Raw genomic sequence first — 6262 nt, 5'->3', positions numbered from 1 at the left:
TCCAAGTGCCAGTCATATCTCTGGACCCTAACAGTTTTGTGACACTGGGGCCAAAGAGCACATATTCTTTAGTCCCTTAACTTACCAGGCCTCAAGTGAAGGGCTGGAGCTACAAAAGCTATTAGGATACAGCTCCTGCCTCACCAGGAGTATACAAAGAACAGTGGAGGACACCTGGAGTCTCAAAGGTTGATTCCAAATTCACCAGGGTATCCTAGGGGTGTTCTAGCCAAGGGGAACATCAGAAGCAAAGACTTGGAGTTCCCATCATGGCTCAGTGCTAACGAACTGGCTAGTATCCATGAGGACACAGGTTCGATCCCCGGCCTCTGGCAACTCCCAGTTTTGACTCCTCAACAGTCACGTGCCCTCCTGCATCTCACACCTGTTTCTCAGCAACTGCTCCAGAAGTAGTGGGAAGAGGTCATTTGAACATGGTCAAATGGGACAGGTGGTGTATGGTGGCAACATCTCCCTGGTTGCCCTCCTGAGTCTGGGAGCCGAGTTGGGGGTTGGTCCCATCACAGCTCTTCAGTATCTAATAGATCCACACGGGGAGGCAGAGTCCATCACATCCTCAAGGATGAGGATGCGTTTCCTTGGGCCGCAACCCAGGCTAGGATCCCTGTGTCTTTAACCCAGTGGGAGTGCCCCCCCTTCCTTGAACCTCTAGAAGGAAATCCATTGGAAATCCATGGGGCCCAAGCCTCCCAAAGTGCCACATCATTTAGCTCTTTTCATCTGCTTTGTTTAGCCAAGCCTTTTCCCCCTAACCTTCCCCAGGTGAGGTGTTTGGGAGTGAGAAGGGCTGTCTGTATAACACTGGGAAAGGATCTAGGGGAGAGAAGAATTTGCTTTGCTATGTCTATGAAGACGGATCTGCAGAGCTAGGACTCAGTGGTAAGAACAGGCTGACTCCCGAGTCCTTTCTGTTGCCCTGGATACCTTCCCAGGGGCATCCCAGGGATGCTCCAGCGACTTGAACACTGGGAAACCACTCAGCTGGTGAGACTATAAGGTTAGTGGTACCCTTCTTTCTCAGCCTCCTCTTTCTGCCAGTCCTGTCGATGCTGGCTGACCAGGGCTCTCTCGCTCCTCCTGGGTAACCTTCCCCACACATAGACCAGGGCCTCCCAAATCTTCCTCTCCACCCCAGACCTCTTCTGACTTGTTGGAAACCTCCAATCCAACATGTCCTAAGCAAAGCAACTCATCTTCCTCCCATCCACACCCCACCTCCAGTGTTCCTATCACGGTTAATGAAATTACCCTACCTAGTGGTCCAAGTAAGAAGTCTGGGCTTCAGCATTGGTTCCCCTCTCTCTCTCTTCCCTTCATAGCCAGTTTCTGGTGGTTCTACCTTCTGATGTCTCTTAAATCCTTCCATCTATCTCCATCTCCACTGCCCCCATCCTAGTCCTGGCCAGCAGTGTTTCTTCCTGGAAGATGCAAAGCCCTCTTGTGGGACGCCTGACATCTCCTGTCTCCTTCTCTGCAGCTGCTGTCATTATGTCCCTCACCCATATGACCCCTTCGGGTGGGGTGGTTTCCCCTTGCTCTTAGGATAAGGTCCAGATTCCTTGACATGCTCTATTAGGCCCTTAACAGTGCCTGTCCCACTGTACTTACCCTTCCAGACAGACTCACCTTTGTTCACTGCTTTAATTCACCTTGTTGTTGGCCTCTGAGGCTTTGCAAATATCCTCGGCTTTCATAGCATGCCCTCCCTCCCTCCCCTTTTCTGTAGCAAGTGGCTAATCATCTTTCAGGTCTTAGCTAATCCTGGGAATCCTTCCCTGATCCCGAAGATCTGGGCCGCATCCCCCTCTGTGAGCTCGCACTGGTGCCCTGATCCTGCTCCAAAAGATGCTTATAGAAATTGCATGTTGCCCATGTGTCCCCCTCAGTGTGTGCACCTGCCCAGGCAGGAGGCCCCCTGACAGTTTTTTTTACCTGAGTGGCAGATTGGGCAGAGCTCTCTATTTCACACCCTTTGTCCCCTTCTGTAGCCACGGGCTACTCCTCCAGCCTGACCAGGCTGATGAAGTCGCACAAAGCCACCACTCCTAGGGGAAAATAGTCCACAGTCACAGGCACTCCTCCTGGGCAGCTCACACAGGAAGGTCTTTCCTCAAGCCCAAGACAGGTCATGACCCCAGGAGGTGCCCGAGGCTCCACCATCTGGCTGTTTGCTGTCTAATGACAGCCTGAGGATTTCTGATTTCTGCCCCAGGGCGTGGAGTGCAGCAGGTGCTGGGGAAATAAATACAGCTTGTGGGACCCTGGGCCGCTGAAGGCTCTGCTGCTGTGGGAGATATGCTCTCACAAATATCTGATGCTCACCTACTTTTCCCCTTCTTTTATTTATTTTCTTTTTTTATGGCCGCACTGAGGCATATGGAAGTTCCTAGGCCGGGGATTGATTCTGAGCTACAGCTGAGGCAACACTGGATCCTTTAACCCATTGCACCCAGCCCAGTATAGAACCCAAACCTCTGCAGTGACCTGCGCCTCTACAGTCTGCACCACAGACTGAAACTCCTCCTTTTTCTTTCTTTCTTTCTTTCTTTTTTTTTTTTTTTTTTTTTTTTTTTTTTGCTTTTTAGGGCTGAACCCGAGGCATATGGAAGTTCCCAGGCTAGGGGTCAAATCGGAGCTACAGCTGTCACTTGACACCACAACCACAGCAACGTGAGACCCGAACCACGTCTGTGACCTACACCACAGCTCATGGCAATGCCAGATTCTTAATCCACCAAGCGAGGCCAGGGACCGAACCTGCGTCCTCATGGATACTAATCAGATTCGTTTCCACTGAGCCACAACGAGAAATCCATTTTTCCCTTTCTATCCCCCTAGTCCCAGGCGTTGTTTGGAGGGATGCCCAGGGGTGCACTGGCCTGCTGGAGAGGCTGGGAGCTTCTCTGGAGAAAGTGGCCTTTTCCCATCTGAACCTCTGCACATGTGCCGCCCTAGCGGCACCCCATGACCTGCTCTGCAGAAGCCCTCCTACCAGTACAGGGTGAATGCACACTCATTTCAGTGCTGTGTATTTTTCTGTGAAATTAAAGTGCTCTCTTGATTGCCAAGCAGGTGTTAAATTAAGACCCAAGACCAGACATACTGGTTCTCCCCGTCTCTCCACCCCCCGCCCCAAAACATGCACACAGTGTCCTTTATTTGATCCAATGACAAGAGCTTATAATTTTGACTAACTGGAGAAATGAAGTAAAAAGGGAAAATGCTCGAGGGCTTGCGAGCAAAGCCACCCACAAGCCCAATTTACTAAGTTTACCCTTCAATTAAGGAAAACAAGGTGTGTCCGCCTTCATTAACTTTTTTTAAGGCCACACCTGCAGCATGTGGACTTTCTCAGATGAGGGGTCGAACTGGATGCAGTTGCGGTCTATGCCATAGCCACCAAAACACCAGATCTGAGACACACCTGCAACGCATGCCCCACCTCACGGCAACACCAGATCTTTAACCCACTAAGTGATACCAGGAATCAAACCTGCATCCTCGTGGACACATGACAGGTTCTTAACTTACTAAACCACAAGGGTAACTCCCAACATTTATTAATTTTAACCTTCACATTTATTCATTTGTTCAGTATTTACTTATTGGGTACCTTGTAGGGACAGACACCACGCTAGGTGGTAGGATAAAAAGGAGGGCAAAAATGGACTTCCTGCTCCCATGCAGGTTACAGTCTACTGAGGATCAATAAACACACAGTTTACAGTTCCTGTTGTGGCTCAGCGGTAATGAACCTGACTAGTAACGGGGATCCCTGGCACTGCTCAGTGGGTTAAGGATCTGGCATTGCTATGAGCTGTAGTGTAGGTGGAAGACAGCTCGGATCTGGCGTTGCTGTGGTATAGGCCAGCAGCTCCGATCCAACTCCCTAGTGTGGGAACTTCCATGTGTCCTAAGAAGACAAGGGGAAAAAAAAGAATAAACAAACAAAAAGAAACACACAGGAGTTCCTATTGTGGCTCAGAAGAAACAAACCTGACTAGTATCCGTAGGACGCAGTTTCAATCCCTGGCCTTGCTCAGTGGGTTATGGATCCAGTGTTGCCATGAGCCGTGGTGTAGGTTGCAGACGTGGCTTGGATCCCACGTTGGCTATGGCTGTGGTGTAGGCCAGCAGCTATAGCTCCAATTTGACCCCTAGCCTGGGAACCTCTATATTCTGCAGGTGCAGCCCTAAAAAGACAAAAAAATAAAATAAAGTAAGTATAATATTCTCAAAAGAAAAGGGAGAATAAAAAAAAAAAAAAGAACACACAGTTCAATGTAGATTGCAATGGTGAAAAGAATTACAACAGGCACTTGGTCTAGAAAGGGAGGTTCGTGATACTACGGTAAGAGCCTCCAGGGTCTAACAAAGAATTTGATCAGAGAGCTGTTGGCTGATGAGACCCAAAAGAAGATTTTTTAGGTTTGAACTTTATTATAAGTGGTCCTGTTTGAGGCCTCGGTGTCATAAGCTGAGGTCACCGTGCCCTCCCATTACTCTTGCTCTCTGTTTCTCATTGCCCATAGATGGGTGACAATGAATTTATAATGAGACAATCTGCCCTGCTGTCTGGCGTTCTCTGAGAAAGCCGATGGGTTGGGATTTTGTCCAGCGGGAATGAGGGAAAGATACGGGGTGAAGTGGAAGGGCGTGGGAAAGACGTTGGCTAAGAAGAAGAGGAAAGAAATGGACCGGAGGACAGACGTTACTGAGCTGGAGAGCCGGGTGACATTGAGAGCTGAGTACTGAGGATGAAGATGCAAGATGGAAGGAAGGGAGTTATGCCAGAGGCAGGGTGCTTGAGTGAGGCTGGAAAGGAAGCAGAACTGGGTCATGACAAAATGCCATGGCTCAGGGGGAAGACAGGAAGCCACGGGAGAAAAGATCAGGTTATTACATGGGTATCAACATGGATCAGGATCATAGGAGGGACTGAGGTGGCAAGACGATGAACAAGGGACAAATGCCCTTGAAGAAGGAGGGGGTGTTAGGAAGGGTTGAATAGAATTAGCTGGGGCTCCAAGTGACAGAAACCACCAAAACAGGGCTTAAATGAGAGAGGTTTGTCTCCACACTTATGACATCCAGTGACAGCCTGTCTGGAACGCACACGTACTCCTCAATGTCAAGAGACCCAGTCTCCTTTTTATCTTGTTACTCTGCTCTGCATGGTGACAATTCCTAAAGGCTACCTCATGGACCAATATGGTGCTTGAGTTCCAGCTATCACATCTTCATTCCAGATAGCTGGAAGCAAGAATGGGTGACGAGAAGCATGCACCCCTTCTTTTAAGAACACTTGCACATTCTGTACCTCATTTTCTCTTCTGTCAATCAGAATTTAGTCACAGCTGAAGGGCAACTAGATGTCATCTTTATTTTGAGCAGCCACAACCTCTGCTAAAATCCTGGAGGCTCTTATTGCATTTCTAGAAAGGGAAATCAGATATTGAGGAACAACTAGTATCCCCTTCCACGGGGAGTGAGGCGGGGGGAGTCAGCAGAACACAGAGGAGGGTGAAGGTGGTACAGAACGGCAGGAAGCTAGAATGGCAAGATTTTCTTCAAAGGGAGTGGAGTGGAGAAGAATCTGGGAGTGGTTCAGAGAGGAGCCAACCCCCAACTCCCTTGCCTGAGGCTGTGAATAGATTTCACAGCAGGTGATTTCCCGTGAAGGCAGAGAGGCAAAGAACAGCTAGCCTGCAAAGTTTCGGAGGGATGGGGAGGGAGCTAAGAGCTGGGTCAGGAACCAGCAAGGACAGGGTTGTGTAGCTACGGAATGAAAACAGGAATGGGAGGAGTTCCCGTCATGGCTTAGTGGTTAACAAATCCGACTAGGAACCATGAGGTGGCAGGTTCAATCCCTGGCCTTGCTCAGTGGGTTAAGGATCCTGCCTTGCAGCCCTAGAAAAGACGAAAAGACAACAAAAATAAACAGGGATGAGAAGCTGAGCTGACTTGGTCTTGGCAGTGTCCGAGGGTACTTCTTGCTTGGCCAGAGTGATCTAAACTAGAAACCACTCCATCTCCAAAATGCATGAATTTACCCATGATAGCCAATCAGCAAGTTACCTCAGTTACCATTCTTCTGCTTTGTTTTTTGGGAGGAGAGGCTGCACCCACTGGCATGCAAAAATTCCAGGACCAGGATCAAATCCTGTATCACAGCGGCGACCTGAGCCACTACAGTGACAACGATGGCAGATCTCTCACCCACTGAGCCACCAGGGACCTC

The sequence above is a fragment of the Sus scrofa genome, chromosome 12, assembly GCF_000003025.6.
Source record: "Sus scrofa isolate TJ Tabasco breed Duroc chromosome 12, Sscrofa11.1, whole genome shotgun sequence".
Classification (NCBI taxonomy): Eukaryota; Metazoa; Chordata; class Mammalia; order Artiodactyla; family Suidae; genus Sus; species Sus scrofa.
Note: the sequence above shows the minus strand (reverse complement) of the source record.